The sequence below is a fragment of the Leptosomus discolor genome, chromosome 1 (genome assembly GCF_034619465.1).
Source record: "Leptosomus discolor isolate bLepDis1 chromosome 1, bLepDis1.hap2, whole genome shotgun sequence".
Taxonomy (NCBI): domain Eukaryota; kingdom Metazoa; phylum Chordata; class Aves; order Leptosomiformes; family Leptosomidae; genus Leptosomus; species Leptosomus discolor.
This window is the reverse complement of record NC_141391.1, coordinates 127,659,845-127,679,182: the sequence shown is the minus strand read 5'-3', so window position 1 is coordinate 127,679,182 and position 19,338 is coordinate 127,659,845. Positions and strand designations below refer to the sequence as shown.

General features: G+C 45.0%; 1 protein-coding gene across 2 annotated transcripts in view; it reads left to right on the top strand.

Moving 5' to 3' along the window:
• Positions 1-19,338, top strand: part of LSAMP (limbic system associated membrane protein) — a 317,646-nt gene that overhangs the window by 260,950 nt on the left and 37,358 nt on the right. The window lies entirely within an intron of this gene.

Genomic DNA, 19,338 nt, shown 5'->3' with positions numbered 1-19,338 from the left:
GCCCGGGGAGTTTGGGTAGGTGGCGGTGGCAGTGTGCTGTCTCTGCACTGCTTGCAGCTTTCCTGGGAGAGACCCCTCATTGCTCTGCTGATCGCAGTTGCGTGGTAACTGCGACTGCATTAAGGGATAAACGCCTCACTCAGAGCCCTCCCTGCTTTCCCCTCCTCTCCTGTCTGTTGGCACCCATTGGTTTGCAAACATTTGCTGACTCTTTCATTTTTCTCCGTTTGCCTTCCCTCTACATTTGCCCCGTCCTGTTTCTGTCCTCTGTGAATAGTGCTCAGCAGGGTGGTGTGCTGCCATAGAGGAATTAGAGCTGCTCCAAGCAGTTAGCCACTCATCCAGGAGAGGATCTTGAAAAGAAAAGAAGGAGAGAAAGAAAGCTAAAATAAAATCGGGAGTTTCTCCATTCTTTGTCTCCTTAGTGCTTGCTGGGGCTATTGGCAGAGCTGGGGGTGGGGAGCCCAGGGCTCAGGGAGCAGGGGTGCTGGGGTTGAAGCCCCAGGTGCCTTGATACAGCTTTAGGAACAAAGAAGGAGGAGGAGAACCGCCAAAGCTGTACAAAGCTGAGGATTAAGATAACAGGGGCTGATACAGTTCAAGGCTGAGCTGTATTGTGTACAATGTACTGGCTGCCCAAGCCGTTCTGTCCGGTGCCATGGGCTTTGCTGTGCTCTGGAGCTCTGGATGTTGCCCTGTGGACTTCACAAACCAAGGAAACCTGGAAGAAATGCAAAAGAAAATCAAATCCAGCTACTTAAATTGTTCCGAGTGGAGAAGGAAGAAAAGGAGGGCATATTCCTCACTTTCCCATGTAGACCCAAGTCCTCCATCACATGCAGAAACACACATGCATACGGACACACACATACACAGAGCTCTTTTGTGGTACTTAGAAGAGCTTCAGGACCATCAAAGAGCTCCACACCAAAACTCACTAGATTTTGGCTTCTGTCCCTAAGCCTGCTTCTTGGCTGCTCTTCCAGAGTATGTCAACAAGGCTCCATCGGCTGCACAGCATCAACAGGGGTGTAGCAGAGGTTAACAGTAACATCTGGGAAGGGTTTTGCCCATTCTGTGCATCGGATATCAGCAGCACACTCTTAGATCTGTTTATGATGGTGATCAGATAGCAAAACTTCGGGAGGGAAATGTCCCACCAGAAAGCATTTGTGCAGTAGGCATGGGAATTTAGAAATATGAATGATGGGTGAAAATGTGAGCTGCTGTTTATATATATATATATATATTTTTTTTTTTTTTTTTTTATATATATATAATGATAGGTCTTTACTAGGAAATGAAACCCAGCAGGGGAGAAAATGCTGTGTAGATTTCAAAAGTCTTCACATGTCCGTGCACTAAAGAGTATTTCTTCTCCTCTTGTTCAACCCTGGCACCACAGATGCCTCAGACTTGAGCCGGCTGTTTGAACTACCTGCTGTTCAAAAATCTTGAGGAGACAGACATCTGAAGCTCTTTGCTACTGAAGCCTTTCTTCCAAAGCTTCCAGGAGCCAGATAAGAGGAGCATCCAAGCTACTTTCTGCTCCTAGGAGAGCAGGCAAACTCCCAACTACCTCTGGGCCCTGTTGTGCATGCTGGGGTGGACTAAGGCTACTGAAACAGGGGTCTGCTGGCCTCTGGTTGTCCTGCACTGCAGCGAGTCAGTGATAAACCTAGGTTGTGTGGGAGGTGGGAATTCTGTCTCTGCTTAGGAGATCCTAACAGATTTCTATTTTATAGGAAATCCTAATAGTAGCTGGTCTGATTTTTATCCATTAATCCCTGTTTTAGTATGTGAGTGCATACTCACACAGCATCATGTAACTCTCTGTATTTGAGTCCCATTTCTCTTAGCTGCCTATTTCTCTTAGCCTCACAGACCCAGTGGAACAAAAGGTGAATGAAATTTTCTTTCACCTTGTGCATCATCATCAGAAATGTCCCTGTTTCCAATGGCAGGAGTGTTTCTGCTGGGAATGGTGGATGAGGCAGATGGAGTCTTCTCTGATGAACCTCCTGTGTTTCTGGCATTTGAGAAAAGCATCCTTTGCGTTGAAAGATGAGTGAATCACACAGGGAATCTCTTCTACCATTTCACTTTTACAACCAGTCTTCTGCCTACAATCAAATATTTTAAAGGAGATGGAATGAAGTTCCTGAGGCAGAAGATGATGGGAATATCTGCTCTGATAAATTTTTGGACATGGAGATCGGAGAATAGTGGAGTTACGATGCTCAATATTTATTCTTTTTAAATAGTCTCTAACAGCAATCACTGTAATGTAGTGGGCATATGAAGTGTGAATCAGTGAGGAAGGTCATACTGAGGTTGTCCAGAGTCAGAAGAAAGTCAGGATCTTGGAAACCCTTCTGATTTTACTGCACGTAAGTAGAGGTGGTAAGGTTTCTTTTTGCACTTGGCACAGTGAATACTGACAGCTCTCATGAACTCTTCACCCTGGATGTAAGTAGTTACAAAGGGAATTGATTTTGAATCATGTTTTATATGTAGAAATGTACCACTTGCTAAGTGAAGTGAAACATACGGTATGGTGTGCGTCTACACACCGTATTTGAGTTTGAATTCTGACTGTGTTTTGGAAGCATATATCCCAGTCATCTCTTTGCTTTAGTTCCTATTGCAGGAAGGTGTCTGGGCATATCTGTCTTCCTTTTATGTGAAGCTGAATGAGGAGATGCACAGACTCACCAGCTGCTAATGGTGGTCAGTCCGTGAGGCCTGAGTAGATCTAGTCCCAAGTGAAGGTCTGCAGTGTATATAGTGTAAACAGCAGGTATCCAGTGCCATTTCGCGCTATAAATCCGCTCCTTTTGTACCACAGTGTTGGTAACATAGACGCAGTGGCTGACTGGGCTGGACCCTCAGGGCTTAAGGACTGAGCCTCTTAAAACCAAGTACTTTTCTGTGGAGTTTTAGCCACCTTGAAAAATATGAACTTGCCCACACAATCGTTTCATCTGGTAGTTTACCCCACCTTTGGCAAGTTCGTATCATTCGGACCTGCATGTGGTTTGCACTGTGGTCTAGACCTACCACGCATTGACTGCCTGGAGTTTACGTTGATCAAGTCAAAAGTCCTTAATGTTAACCCTAGGTCCACGGTTCCCCGACTTCCCTTACACCAGCTGATGGCTGCTCTTTCCCCAGTGCATATTGTCAGAGTCTGGTGCTTTAGCTCTGTTAGATGAGAAAAGGTGATGTGAAGAGACCCCTCTTACAGCAAACATGGCGAGGCTGATGCTTTTCCTGATTACCTGCAGGGAGTTCTTCTGTCTAGGGCTCTTCAGCAGGAGAGCTCTACTGCACGGCCCCTTCTGCTTCATGGCTGGGAAACACCGCAGCCCTTGCTGTGTGGTAGTGGTCACTCATCCATGTATCCAGACACAGCCCAGGCTCAAAAGCTTCCCAGGCACTTCCATTTCTTCTCTGTCTCTGCCAGAAATTGTGCATTTGTGGCCTCTAACGCCACATATTCGTAGCAAGAATTGGGAGATACCCTGCAACGCGCTTGTGTGTGTTGCACCCAGCCTGCCCATCCATTCCCTTGCTGCTTCTGAAATGGTGCTTCCTCTAGTTCAAAGGGTGCCCGCCAATACTGACAGCAGTCACTACTTTTTAGTGGTACCATTAGACTGTCATACTCTTTCTCATTTCCTTTTCCCAGCACTGCTGGGAGTTACTACTTAGCTGGGATTTTCCAGATAGCCTAATGGAGTTAGCCATCCAGAGCCAGTGACTTTCTGTGCATAGAGAGCATCTAATTCTCTTAAAGCCCATGGCGAATCCTAGCATTATTTCCTATGCAGATGGCTGCTACAAAGAAGCAATTAGGAAGATAACCAGTATCTTCCCTTCCTCTCTTCCATTTTCAAAGCTGCAGGGGAAAATGGCAGTATTTTGGTTAAAGATAAGTATAAACCAAACCCTAAGGTGTTGACAACCCAAAATACTTGCGTGTTTCAGTTCTGAACTAGCATCTAGATTTGTATCTTGGATATGGTCCCTGGCTTTGCTTCTTTGAATAGTAAATCTTTTTCACAGTTTGAACTGTGAATATAATTTAGCATTAATGTACCGTGTATGTCTTTGATATGGCCGAAAGGGACAAGTTATGTATCTGGGTTGGAGCAGAAAGACATATCACCATGTTGGCAGGATCTTTACCGCTGGAACAGTAAGTCCAGGAATCTAAAACGTGGGAGACTTGGGGAATATTTAGGTCTGGAAGCATAAAGTATGTACATAGATCTAGGAGTAGCTGCCCTACATTGGTATATAGATCATGCAAAGTATTTCAGTTATAGAAGTGGGGTGCTGCCTTAGGGTGGTGGAGGAGGCAGAAGAGCATCTGCAGCGTGGAACTGTTTTCTGTGGCTGCAAGGTCTCCTTCCATTAGGGTTCCAGCAATAGGGAGATCTTGGTTCTGCTGCAAGGTCCCTTCTTGCATAGATTGTTCTTCTTTTCATCTGTGGAAGAAAGAGAAAGAAAAGGGGTTTTGCTGTGTAAAATTGTTTATGGATAGAAAACTGAGCAGGAGTTTTCAGCATGACATAGTCTTGTTAAGTGATGGTCTGCTTTTCCTCTTGTTTCCTTTCTAGAGAAAGAAGGAAAGAATTAGCACTCCCTAGATCTGAAGGGTAGACTTAATTATGGCTGTGATTCATTATGGGCAAAACCAGCTAAACATTTCTCTGCTATTTTTAAATTTACATTTGAATCGATGCATATGAAACCCAAGATAGGGTCTGAATGCCTTGGAACAACTTCACTTCCAAATGCGTGTGTAGCAGAATTGCCAGGAATTGGAGAAAAGGTACAGGCAGACAATCCGATTTTTAAAGGATTGAAAAGTCCCTCCATTGGTTTGCAGTTAATCTTAACCATTGGTGGTGTGAGGGAGGGGTGGCCGAGGTCAGAACAAGCCAGGTCACTGAGGTTTCGCTATGTTTAACCTCTTATTTTTTAGTGTAGTCTGTGCACTAGCTAACTGTGCCTCTCCCTCCCATTATTTTTTTTGGGGCTGGGGGGGGGGGCACTATTATTATTACTACTATTGCTAGTATTATTACTAGTTTGCAGTGATTTTTTTAGTCATCAGTGTTCAGCTCTCTTGAGAGCAATGAAAAGAAATCAAACTGCTTTTGTGAGTTGTGGCAGAAGAGTGCAAATAGATTGATTAAAAACGCTGTTTCTTTTTTTAATTTAAACAGAGCAGAGGCTTGTGGGTAATGTGCATAATGTATGCTCGGTGGTAACAAGCCACTGTGGGGAGAGGGGAGGAAAGCGAGGGAGAGAGAAAAAAAAAAAAAGGAAGTGGAGCCAGTGTTGTTCTGCCTTTAAACACAAGATTGATTTTACATTTTCCCTGTGTGTCACTTTCATTACTAGCAAATTAATCCTTCTCTCTGAGGCCTGAAACTTATTTCTGGGGTTTCTCATAAGAAAATAGCTTTTGGTGTGCTACCTTTTCTTAAAAAGGGAGCTTGGGGCTTGACTACATGAGGAAGTTGCACCCATTTAACTGAAGGTGTAATTTTAAAATTGACCCTGTTATAGAGGTGCACATGGCTGGCTTATTTTGATTTTTACTTTACTATGAATCTGCCTATACTGACAGAAACACAACACCCTTAAAATCAAATGAGAATGCTGGCCAGAGGACAGATAGCATGACTTTAACTAAATCGATAAAAAGTTACCCCTTCACAACTATCGCACTTTGTTCAGAAAAAGAAGGCATCTATAGAGACCTGTGGCCTGAAGTATCAAGCCCTCAGCAAACCATTTCAGAAGGAGGTTGTGAGACATTTCTGAGCTGATACAGTTCTGCAGTGCAGCATCGCTTCAGAGCATGAGGATCTGCTGGCTGCTGTAACTCGTGGGGACTCGGGGAGCTCCCTAGCCTCATAAAGGGGCAGGTTTATTGAACACTCATTTTAGGCCAATGATTCTGGCCAATTAAATGGTTAAATCATTGGACTGCCTAAAGCTACAACTATATTGCAAGATGAGCAAACCGTTTCGCCACTGATGGGTTTCTTGCGAGGGCATACTGCTGTTTTGTGGGGCTGCTCTCTCTTCAGTCCTCAGGTCCATGGTACCATGAGTAGAAATTTGGACTTGCTTTGTTTCTGTTTAAATTATCTGGCATACCTAGAACTTAGATCACCAGTGCTCTCATTACAGAAAGGTTTGGGTCTCATTCAGGTTTTTTTGCAAGTTGCGCTTTTTTCAGATCCAGGAGATAGACATGTGCTACCATTTCTTTACAGTTGCTGGTCAGTCAAGTCATTGGCTGTTTAACAAAACCTGCTGCTGCTTTGTCTGTTTTGATGCTCCTGATGAAGTGAGAGGGCTGCTCTGATGCAGTTCTGGCTCAGAAAGCTGGAGTGTGACCCACAGACACTCCCTTACCTAGGTTAACATTGATACTTTCGTTTCTATTTAAGATGAGTAGGTGGCTCACAGCCTGCCCCACTCTTTGAGGATCACTTGGCAGGTATGGCCGGGGTCTGTCTGGATCCATCATGGGGCTGTGGTCTGAGATATCCGGTGGCTGCCTAGTATCTGGATTAATGCAGCAACAATTTTTCACCATCAGTTGCTGTCACAGAATGTAAGTGTAAGAGTACAATCTTTTGGGCTCACCTGAGGAGGGCCCTGCAGGCCTGTTGACAGCAGTGGCTGGTAATTAGTCTGGGAAGGGTGGGAAGAGGGGCTCCATCTTTCCCGTTGAATATCAAACAGCACACAAAAATAGCCATTTGCAGCCACAGTGAAGATTTGCTCCTATCAGTGAAAATGCAGCATGCTTTATCTGACCATAGGTCAGGTGTTTGTTTGGATTAACAAACAAAAGGGATGCCAGATGCAAGGAGGAGAATAACTGGTTTTGTATCAAAAGGACTCTTATTTTTTCTTTTCCCTCTGAAAACTCCAGTGGCAGCGTTTCAAGATGCTTAGGCTACGTTTCAGTGAAAATGACTGCCAACTTTTCCTTTGCTGTGCAGTGGCTAACTCTAATGGAGGATCTGGTATGTGATTAGGCTTCTTAAGTGGCAGGTGGGGGAGCGCATCCACTTACGGAATTATTGTTGAAATGAGGAGCTTTTGGGACTTCTCTGCAGGAACTCTGGATTGTTGGAAGCATTCCATCTGATTTCTCAAAAATGCTCACTTATAGCCTGGAAAACTGCAGTCTTTACTGCTGCCTTTTGGATTTATTAGAGCCTCGAGCAAGCCATTGGCTTCTCTTTGAGCATGTACTGCTTTAAATACACCCGTGCAGAACAAAGGGAAAGACATGGCTGGGCCATATTCATTTCCATTCTGACTGACTTAAAGTGAAGAGTGCCTGTGAGCATCTGTGGGACTTGTTATTGTTCAGTGGGCAAGAGCTTGTCAGAAATGTTGGGATAATTATCTGCTATGTGAACTGTGTGGTTTATAATTGACCTCTTTACTCCTGGCTTAGCAGAGGACAATCTTATTTTTTATGCTTCAAACAAGTACAATCCAGAGGGAACAGATCTGCACACTGAGACCTAGGACCCAGCTCTGTTTCCCTTCAGAGTAATTGGCAAAAATTGCACAAAAATATTTTCTGGGAAGAAGGAATCTCAGTTTGGATGCCTACTCATAAGACTGTCAGTGGCATGGTTTTAGATACCCTGTACTACCCAAGGGAATCCTGAAAGAACGTGATGTTTGATTGGGCCTTGAACGATGCAGAAATGTCCCAGAAGCCAGCAGAAGAAAAGAGAGTGCTCATGTCACAGTGGGTGTGTGCACAGGTATGTAGGAGTGATCTGTCTCTGACCTGGTCTTGGAGAGCAAGGACTGCTGCAGGGCAGGAGGAATGACACTGACAGAGCTGGAGGGTTCTGGGATTTGTCCACAGTAGTGATGTTGTTTGTACCTGATCGGGTATAAAGCTTGTCTTTTCCAACTACTAAATACATCAACATTGTAGACTAGGGAGAAAAAATAAAGGCAAGTATGACAGAGATTGGAGGGAGGAGGGAAGGAGTATTATGCTGGCTTGTTTATCAAGAAACAGAACTTTACTGGGACACAATACGAAACTACAAGCATATTATCCTGCTGCCTTTCCAGCTCCAGCACCAGCTCTTTTCTTTTCCAGGTGAGGCATTATTGTGTTAATACTTGCAGGAGGAGGGAAGAAACAAGTCCAAATGCCCCTGTTTGAAACGTCCTATCAGTGCATAAAATATGTCTGCGGATTTGAGAATTACGCTGACTTCACAACAGTAAATTTCAGATAAATAATTTATCTCCTGCAAACACATTTCTGTGCTCTTACACATCCATTTGTTTCTGGAAAGCAGCGGGGGCGACGGGGAGGCAGAAGCGATTGGTGCTCGCTGGGGAACTTTCTGTGGAGCCGCCTGTAGACTGGGTGTTGTTGGCCTCTGGAGGTAGGGTTTTGTTCTTGCAGCCACCAGCTCCCACATCATAAATAAAGCCATTTTGGAAACAAGAGGCACCTTGAGCTAAAACTGGCATTTCTCACAACATTGGCAGATCAAGCCAACAACTGTTGATTTTAAATGTTTAATGAGCAATATGTTGCTGATTCTGGTAATAATGTTGTGTTTGCCTAACCTTTCTCGGTGTGCTCCCTTCTGCTATATCACTGGCAAGTTTCCAGGAGAGCAGGAAAGGGAAAGGAAAAAAACCAAACCCCACCAGGAAGGGTGAAGCAGGGCAGAGACAAGAGGAAAACTGAACGACTTAAGGAGAAGGGGCATAAAAAGCAGAGGTAGAACTTAATTAAAGGGAAGAGATAGCAGCAGGATATTGATGCCATGTCAAAGTATTAAACTGAGGATTGCAGAGAAAGACGACTTTTCCCTGCAGAGATATTCTTATTCATACTGAGGGAATTGGAAAACAAAGGCTGGTTACTAGGAGGATGGACAGGGAGAGCTGCATGGAGGTGAACCCCGAACCAGGGAGTCTGCTGAGACAGTTCAGTCAGCTGGTTAAAAGCAGGTGAATTGAAAGAGAAGCAGCATTGTACAAATCAGTAGTAAGATGCTCAGTTACTTCCTCGTCAGGCTCATGTAATGCTCACTGTAAAGACTGTCTCCAGTATGCAGTATTTTTTCCAATTTGTTTTTGTTCAACCTCAAAACCCTGAGTGGTTCAGCATACGCCTGTTTGACACTGGGGGTTGGCTATAGAGAGACTTATGAGCACGTGTGGGTATCTCAGGATATGAAGGAGGCTTCCCTGGCCAGCGGAGGTAGGAACATGCAATGGAAACAGAAGAAGGCTGCTTTTGTAGTGCTAAATAGCAGCTGCTTTTGCTGCTGCTCTCCTAGACTAGTTCTTCCTTGTACTGGTGTGGGTACTGACCGTTGCTTGCTGACAAGACTGAGCTCTTGCTTAATTTATACCATGACTCATATGCTAGGGAAAGCATAACACTGAAAATACTGGAAGCTGAAGTCTTTTGTTTTCTGAACGGAGAGGTTTTGGGAAGTAGGGTCAAACGCTTCCCACCCCTGTGCCTTGGACCCTCCTCAGCGGGAGTTATCCAGAGAGTTATTGTGCAAAAGCTGTGGAAGGTTTTTGTAATGTGTTGATTGGGCTCTTGAGTGAGACCAGGCATTTTCTCATCTTTTAATCATTACCTCTTTGGCTGGTGTTTAAATCAATGACTGCATGCCAAACACTCACTGCCCTATTAGGAAGCCTCTTCTTGTTTTACATAATGGCTTATTTATTGCTTCCATTGTATGTATAGCACAGTATATATTGTCCAAAAGGGAGATATAGATACTAGGTCATACTTGGTGAAGGAGGATTTTTCTCTTTTTAATGAGGAGAATACCAGTTTTGTGATGCTTGTTATACTTGCATTTCCAGGCTGCTGCATACAAATTGTGTTATATAAAGTTGACCACACGCAAATATACATATAGAAAAGTGTGTGTTGAGACACTGTGAGGTGGAAAGCAGCAGGACACAGAGGATGTGTCTAAGAGCAGCCTGCCAGAAAAAGGGCAGTGGTCCACCTAGGCCACTGTCTTTCCTCCAGCAATGAGAGAGGTTTAAGAAGATGGTGTTGTTTCTTTATATAGCTACTTGATTTGTTGTTTTTCCTTCATGGGTAACCTATCACCTCCCTAAGTTACTTGCTTCCTTTATAACAAGTGAGACCGAAACATGGATGTATGTTCCGCACTAAATTTTCCATTTTTAAAAGCAGGTATGCATGGGATTGCTGGATTGACCTGCTCTGTCTACTTTTTACTCCCTCTTTTATGCTACCATAGTATCTTCTGTTGTCTTGCTTTCTGGGTAAATGTCCTAAGCATCTAAGCTAGTATATGCAAAAGTTTTTTAATTAGCCTTGAGATTTCCACCGGGGTCCCCAAGTACAAATAGACATTGGCCCTTATCCGTTCAAACACATCTCCAGTGGGTCATCTTCAAGGAAATTTCCAGCAGCTCAGCTTCCATAAGTGAAGTTCTTTGCTGCCAACACCTCCTAGTGATTTCTCTTCAGCTGTAGCATACTCCACCAGTTGTACGGGTTTTTTTAATCTTCTTCTTCCCCACCCCCTCCACCCCACCCCGGTTCAATTCCCTACAGCTTCAAAGCTTCAAAGTAGAAGAATGAAGTCTTTTCCAGCCATGTGGTGTGACACGGCATCATCTCTTTTGGAGCAATCGCCACATGTGTTTGCCATGTAACAGACAACTATAAAAGCAAAACAAAGCTGCAAATATAAGAGCTCTTCTACTAGATGTTTCTCCAATACACAATTCTCCATCAATGTTTTTTGTCATTGCAATAGCTCAACTGAGTTACAGTCAGGTTTCAGTCTTTTAGACAGATATACGAGTGGAAGGAGAAAAGGATTGGAAGATAAAAAGGAGAATAATGGGGGAAGAGGAGGAGGGGGAGAGGGTAAGAGGGGGAAGTGAAAAGACAATAAGAGGTATGTGATCTGAAGAAGGGAAAAAAAGTGTGAGAAACTGAAAGCAGAGGGGTGATGGATCAAAAAGCAGAAGAGATGATTAAGACCTCTGGGATGACAAGGTCTGAGGCTTGTGAGCGCTTGACAGGGCAGAGTCCTGTAGAACACAGTATAATCTCTATCAGGGCCCTTCAGTTTAGGGGCATATAAATGGAGTGGGGTTTATTGCAAATTCTGGTTAATAACTGTCTCAAACGGGAAAATTCCTGTATTCTCTTTGAAATACAATTTCTTGTCTCATAAATTGAAACAGCTGCGACTGCTCCCTCTGCACACAATTTTTTTTTTCATCTTTTGTCTTTTTTGCTGGGTGTATGTGTGTGATTTTGCTTAATGATTTTTTCCCTGCAGAAGGGACCCAGAATGTGGTGCTGTATACAGGTTTGTGATCAGTGTCTTTGCACAAGCACAAGAAATGCCTTGGGCATTTTCTGCTTTTAGAGAGGAACAAGTGTTAGGCTATTAGTCTGAATCTAACTTAGACTGCATTCATTTCTCCTGAGAAAACTCAGTAGGAATTTCTGCAGTATCATACCATAGAAAGACTCCTGCCTAAGCTGAGATTTAATCTATCACCTAGACTCCAGTCTTGGAACTGGAAAGGCTGCTAGCACCTCCATAGCTACCATGCAGAATGTAGAGAAGAGAATACAGGTGAACATCTCGACAGCCTGTGTTCCTGCCCCAGCTCTTAAGGCACCCCTCCTGCACAGGGCTGGTGATGGGCACCACAGTGCATGTGGGGAGCAGTATTCCCACCTGGAAAGGGAAGAAGGACCATCTCCCTGCTCATGACTCTTAAGCAGTGCTAGATACTTTTTGCCAGTGTTAGCCCATCTCTGTCTCTCTGAGGGCTCCTAAATGTCTGTTCTTTCTCTTCTGTTGACTGAAAGAGCCAAGCTTGCCTTCGGGCTAGTGCAGAAATCAACCACTTTTGTGGATGACTGAGTGTACAGAAACACAGATGGGGAGTCATACCTTCCTGCCTCCAACACACTATCTGCTCCAAGTTAAAAGCGGTCAAATCCCTGAATCATTAAGCAAGTGATATATGAGTTAACATAGCATGCTGGCAGGAGCAGCACACACAAGTGTCCCGAGGAGATTCAAATTCAGAGGGTTATATGTCACCTTCAGACAATTTCTGTTTGGAAAGAGCTCAGGAAGGCTTTTGGGTTAAGTGAAGAAATACCTGAATAGGTATCTCAGTGTCTCACTCCTCTAGCTCTCTCACATGTCTCTACAAGTGCCTCCAGCTGGAAGAAGGGAGGGGTGTAGAAAAAGCTAGGATTTTTCAGATCTGAGTGAAGATCTCTGCCCCCTCGTAGCAGACCTCAGCCTTCCCATTACATATGACAGATGAGAGCCTCTTTGGGCAAGCTGAGTATTCAGGAGATCACGGAGCAGCAAGGCCATTTCTCACGTTACGTTGGGAGCAGACGCACGGTTGGGCTTCATCCCCATCCCCTCTTGCAGCAGCTTCCTTCTGCATCCCAGCTTACGGGCTCCCTCCTGTGCAATGCATCAGGCAGGCCAGCTCTGCTGCGTGACAAGCGGATGCAGCTGGGAGATGTGAGGAGCCTTTGCCTGCCAGAACAGGTTTGCAACTGAGGGCACCAAAACCTCAGGTGACCTCAGTGACAAATGACTGGATAGGCTCACAGTGTTTCTTTCCTCTTCAAGCATCTTGGCAGCCACATTGGCCTCCATGCAAACCAGGGCTTGTTCACAGCAAGAACCTAAGGGAAGAAGAGGAAAAGAAATGTGTGGGAGCTCTTCCAGGGCTAAATGGAAAGTTCTGGAGATTATCTTCTAGATTTCCTGCAGTGCTGGGATTGTTTGGGGGTTGGGACTATGGCTTCTTCCTTGTCTTTTTGATCCATGAATCACAGTCTGTTTCATAACATGGAGCATTTTATTAACTGAGACCTTCTAGAGGGCTTCCCTGTATTTGAGAAGGTAGCAGTGACAGCACTTGTTTGTCTAGAAATTAGATGGTAGTTAGTGGTGTATTTTATCAGCCTTTAATGAGATGAAGCAGGCAGAAAATAAGGAGGAGGATTCAGTACCACATATTCCCACTGTGTCCCAAGCTCTCACAGGAACCTATCTCTCTTCCTGCACGAATGTCCCATGCATGTATACATACCCTCTAAGTGTCTGAGACCCTCAGTGATACTGCCAACAGCCTTGTATTGCTTGCGGGCAGTGAAATTGTTTACCACAGATCAATACAACCATTAATACAGCTGAAAGACTCAGGCCTCAGTTACCCCTTGTATGTTGTATTCCCAGCCAACACTAACTACATTCCCCACTGCTTTCCCATGGCGATTCACCTTGCTCGGAGCTCTGCTTGCTTGCCCTAACCCTCTACAACCCCTCGCTTTTTTTAAATCAACGTCTCATTTGTAACTCATGCTGTTTGTCTCATTTCCTTATCTATTTCTTTTTCTGTCCTTCTCCTGAAGACTTGCATCTCACAATCTTCTTTATGTTATTTTTTTAAGTTTTTTTGTTGTCTTGCTAGTTCTTCCCCTATTCTCCTCTCTCCTTCCTGCTTGTTGCATCCCCCTGTATATGCAAGCTCATACTGCCTGAAAATTGTCTCAGGACCTTCTGCTTGTGAAGCAGTGACAAAAATACAGTCTGCAGGTGAATTTGCCGTTTTAATGTAGTTAACATTCCTCCCCTCCTTCAACTGTTCTGCAATTGCAGACTGCTGAGATTAGTGGCATAAAATCCCACCAGGATATTGACATAACCTATAAGCCAGGAAGTTGTTTTAATCAAACTCAGCATCCCATTTGGAATGCTGGACTTAGAAATACAAGGACAGCAGTTTTGAGAGCAGCTGAGAAATAAGGAAATAAGTGTTTGGGGAAAGGGGGTTTGAAAACCTTTTTTTTAATATTATTTCAATAGCTTATGGTCAGAAGCTGAGGATTTTTTTTTTTTTCTGCTGAGTCCTTGCCTATACAGAGAGCTCAGATGGAGTATTGTTATTGGAGAGGTGATAAAAAGAAATTCGATTGGATGGCTGGATTATTAAAAGGGGCCATTATCCAGTAAAAGTGTCAGAGGACCTCAATCCACGGGGCATGGATGATTACTGTGAATGAATTCCTGGTCATTAAAGGCCACGTGGGAGGGCATGATTGTCGTGTTTCTCCCCCACGCCAGTACAATTTAGAGCAGCCTTGGATGAGCCGCTCATAAAAATGTCTGTTATGTTGCTTGGAAAGCAGTGAACCAAAGAAAGAATAGAAGATACCCAGAACTATTCGTCAGTCTCTAACTCACAAACTCCACCTCTCTCTGCTTCCCTCCGTCCGCTCTTGGGTTTCTAAAGAGGCAATCTTTGTCAGCGTGTGACTGGCATCCACAGATCAGCAGGGCGAGGACAAAGTATTGACAAGCCATTGCAGATGCTTCCAGTGGCAAAGCTGATAAAGAGGAGAAGGTGTTGCAGTAAAGGAGGGGTGATTGGATGTGCTATGTGCTGTGATGCTAGTCAGTATGCCCGCTGTCAGTACAGTCCAGCGTTGCAGCACTGTAAACTGCCAGGAGAGAGAGAAGTGGCCCATTTGCAACCTTGGTTCATGCATACGGCAGCACGAAACCCATATAAAGCATGCAGTTTGTATGTTATGGTGATGAGAGATAGGGGGAGATGTCTGTCCCCGGCTAGTGATCAGTTTATTCACTGAAGTATGAGGATTGATAGCACTTGTCACTATTAGCCCAGCTAATATAACTGCAGATGCTACATTTAATCATATAAACTATGTGGCACAATTGCAGAACAAGGGCCTCTGGCCTGCACCACTGGAAAAGCAAGTGGAGCAGATTCCTAAAGGGCTGGTGGAGAATTGCAATTGTCCTGCACCTTTGTGACAGGAAAAAAGAGGGTGTGTCCTGCTTCTGCATGGCACTCTGTGTAGGGGTGTCTGTTGGTGTGCATGCACGTGTGTAATTCACTGAGTGTGCAAGAAAGAACACAATGAAAGGATCTCGTGCATGAGATCAAGAGTATGTACGGGAGAAAGCAGAGATCCACTCTGTGTAGAAGAAAAGAAAGGAGTGGTTGGGGCAGGAGGATGTGCCCAGTCCTCTTTGGCTGTTTTTCATAACACCATATTCCTGACAACCTTGTCTTGATACCTGCTGCCAAAAGGAGAGTTAGAGCATTTGAGAAGATGTGATGTTGCCCAGCAGCACAGCTGCCTAAAGCAGGGAGCAGTCTCCACGCACCTAAGACCAGAGCCCTTCAACAAGGTGCTTGCAGTGCAATGAGGGCAAGTTAGGGGGAAAAAAATAAGAAGGAAAGGTCTGGAGTTTCTTATGGCCCACATCATCAAATGACAGCCTCACTCCCCTTCTGCTGCTTTCCAGGAGTGTTTGAAACTGGCATTATAGGTTTTCAGCCATTAATGAGGCCTCTTCTCTTGTCCCACCTGCCAAAAGGTGCTTTGTCACAGGACTGCGCGAGGCTGCGTGGATGCAGGCACTGTGCAACGCTTGGGACAGCAGAGGCAAATGATACTCTGAACTGCAGTCCTCCAAAAAAGAGAGGAAACGGAGGAGCACCTGCTCCCACGTGACACACAGCTTTGCTGCCCACACACGAGACCACAGGCACACCCGTGCACTCGTCCTCTTGTGCTCTCTCCCTTCCTGCTAGCCTTCCCCTGTTCACGTCCTCATGTTGATGTTCTGGCACACTTCCAGTCCAACACCCGTGCATCCACGTGTGTTTTTTTCCACCACCCATACACACGCACACACATGTGCAGAGTCTAATCCCCACGTACTTTTTCACCCACCTGCATTTCCTCTCACATCCCCACGAGCTTTCATACTGCTCTCCTTATGATGCCCTGCAGCTCTCGCCCATGCACCCAGCTGGCACTCGCTGTTGCTCACCATGCTCGCACGTTCTCCATCTCCAAATGCCCAGCCCTGTAACCCAGCTGTTACTAGTTCAGTTCAGTCATGTGTGTGTCCTCTCAGACACATCTGCAGTCAAGCGGCCCAGAGCAAGGCCGGCATGTATCGGGGTTAAAAATGAATACGCCAGGAGCATCACTCTTTTCTAAACTCACACTCTGCTAATGTAGCCCCCAAGGGGAAGAGTTTGCAGTGTAAAGACAGCTGGTTGTGGCTTTTATTGAAGGAGAGCGTGGGGAGGAAAGTCCAGCCCAACACCTAGCCCTTCAAATGAAGTGACTTGTCAAGTATGCAACTGTGGCGGAGATCTGAGAAGCAGTAAATTTAGCAGCACTCACTTCCACTGACAGCCTGTCATGTGCTTGAAACATAAATAGTGGTGGAGACAAATCACTGCTGTTTTCCTATTAAGCTTTGGCCCACTGGCCTCCTGGCTTGCCAGCAGCATTTCTACCTGTCCTGCTGGCGCGCCTCGTCTTGAGGACGGATGTGCCTCCTTGTTGCAGGCTTTGGGAGAGTCAGGACGGAAATTATCGTGCTGTTATTTCCTTGGGTGTCCTTGGTGTCTGAGTACTTGCTCCTCAGCTAAAGGATTTCTCGCTCAGGCCGTATGCTGCAGGCACCTCCTCCCTCTACCCCAGGTTGAAGAAACGTGGACCCTCTCCCTAGAGGGCTCATGGTTTTCACCCCTGCCCCTAGTTTCTTCCACATAGCCTGGCAAGGTCACGCTGATGGAGTAAACGAGGCACTGATTAGAATAAGGGAGTAGAGGTGAAGTTTTCCAGTGCACCTGAGTGACTTGCAAGCACAAATGCTATTGAAAGCCACTGGGTCTTGTCCTGTTAAAGCATTTAGTGGCTTTTGGAAACCGTGCTTTCAAGCATTAATTATTATATAACCATTTAATAAAACATGCCATCAGAAGCCCACATTAATCTTTACAGACATGAGAGACGTCCCTTAGTGCTCTAAATTGAGGAAACAGGAACAAATGGACTCAGCAAATTTCCTTTTCTTCCCTCTCTCTTACCAATTTTGATTCCTCTTCCCCTCTCTCCTCAAGGAGGAGGAAATCATGCCAATGATTAAGGTGGCCTGCTCTGTGTTGGTTTAATTAGAATAACTGCTGGATCAGTTTAACTCTCACCAGTGTGCAGTTGCAAAGGCACTCTAATGAAACCCCTGCCTTTTCAGGAGATTTGCGGAATGGAGCCAATGAGTCCTCAACATAAAATGGATGGGTTTTCATGCTTTCTCGGGTCTTTTGGCTGCCTCTGGCTCCTGTAGGAAACAGGGGCACCTGTCAGAGCAAGATGTTTCTCTCCCCAGAGAAGACAAGCACTTGGGGAGTTGAGAGGGGAGAAGTGGATTCCTGTCGATGACAGTAACAGGTAGATACAGAGCAGTGAAGCCCAGTGAGACGCCTTCGATTGACATGATTTGCCATAGTCTTCTCATGCCAGTAGTATTACAATTGTTGGAAGTTTTCTGTAAGCATCACAACAAGAAAGAGTATTATGGAATTGGGACAAAGGCAATGATGTATCTATCAGACCCCTTCCTAAACTCATGGGGTATGCTTGAAGAAGTCAAAAAGGAATTGTTTTGAAACTGTTTCTTCTACTCATTGTTTTCTGCCTTCTCCCTTTCTGGTCACAACACACCATACCACCCCGCCCTGCCCCCCCCCCCCCCCCCCCCCCCCCCCCCCGTTTCCCATATCCCTGGTGGAGAGACCCTTCCTCATAGCCATGATTTGCAATAGAGCTCATGACCAATGGCCGCGCTTGCAATGACAGGAGTTGCCATCAGGGAGCTAAAAGAGCTCAGGATCAGTCTGTGTTTCCTCTCTGCTTGCTTCCCCTGTAGGACTGTACAAGCTGCACTATTAGTCACTGAGCAAATGCCTTCCTCCACCTTCACAGTCAGTGCCTTGCAAGTTTGAGAGAGAGAGAGAGAGACTTCTTATTATTTGGAAAGCAAGGGAGTGGCTAACAGCATAGGAATTAAATATCCTGACTGAGGCAATCATTTATCTGGACCAGTATCACTGTAAGTCAACAGCAGATACCTCAGATGATAATATCGCAGGAGCCAGCCCAATTGATCAAAAGTCCCTGCAGCGTGTAAGCCCAGACAATATCTTCCTGGCACACCCCACCCTGCCTCAAAACCTCTGTGATCCTTGCCTTGATACCTGACAACGCTTCATGCCTGCTCAATCCGAAATCCAGCCATTTAGCCTCATCTCCTGATCCCTTGTTGTGCATCCACCAGGAGCAGATATGGGGGATGTCAGGCAGCCACTGTGCTGGATCTAATTGAGAAACATTGCAGCAAGGAGAATGGTCAACAGAAAAGCAAACAAAACGATTTTTCAAGGAGCTAATCCACCTATACAAATATTGGCGCCAGGCATCACAACACACTGACGTGTTTTTGAAAGGGTAAATCTTGCTGAGGGGTGGCTTAACTCTTTGACCTCATTTCCTCAGTTGAAAACTATAGCTGTGTAAAAGATCAGTGGCAAGATCCAGCCTGATACAGAAATCACGGTCTTTAGGTTTTAGTTGTGAACTCGGCGGTCAGAGTAGCCTCGCTGAAAACGGGGATGAGCTACAGGAATTGCCATCCTGAAAAAGTACAGGAGATTCAGGGGCTGTGTGATCTGGCCATGAAATGTTTGGCTCCAGCTTTCAGAGAAAGAGCCATAGCAATGTGTAAGCTTCTAAGGTAATGCTCTTTCCCATTTCAAGTAAATTTGGGCCAATTTGTAATTTCTCAAGCCTTCTTCCAAGTTTCAAACATGAAAGAATGGAATCTGTGGGCTAAGCTCAATCTCTGATGTTTTTTTTTTTCTAATTTCTTTGTAATTTTTAAGTTAGGTTGAAGTTCTGGGTTCATTCTTACCCTGTCATCCCAAGAAGTTGATGACATAATTATGAGTGGACATAAGACAGAAGTGAACAAACCCATTACATTTGAAAACAGGGAAATGTCTTCATGGATGCCTATGAAAGCAAGCCACTTGTTTCTTGCACAACAGTATATTGAGCACATCTTCCTCTATGGGAGACATAAGACTCTTGTAAGGAACATAACAAGGATTTTCAAAGATGCCACCAAGCACAGACCAACCCTATAGTTCCTAGATTGACAGACTGGTACAGTTGGTACCACTGATCATGAGTGGTAAAAAACTCATATGAGGTTTCCCTAAGGTCTGTGACTGACATAAGGATTTGTGGAATTAAACAAGGAACTACATTGCAGTCCATCCCTGCTCTTCACTGGGAGGCGGGTAACAATATGATTCAGTCAGGCTTCTTGTGGAACTTGCCCCAAATGG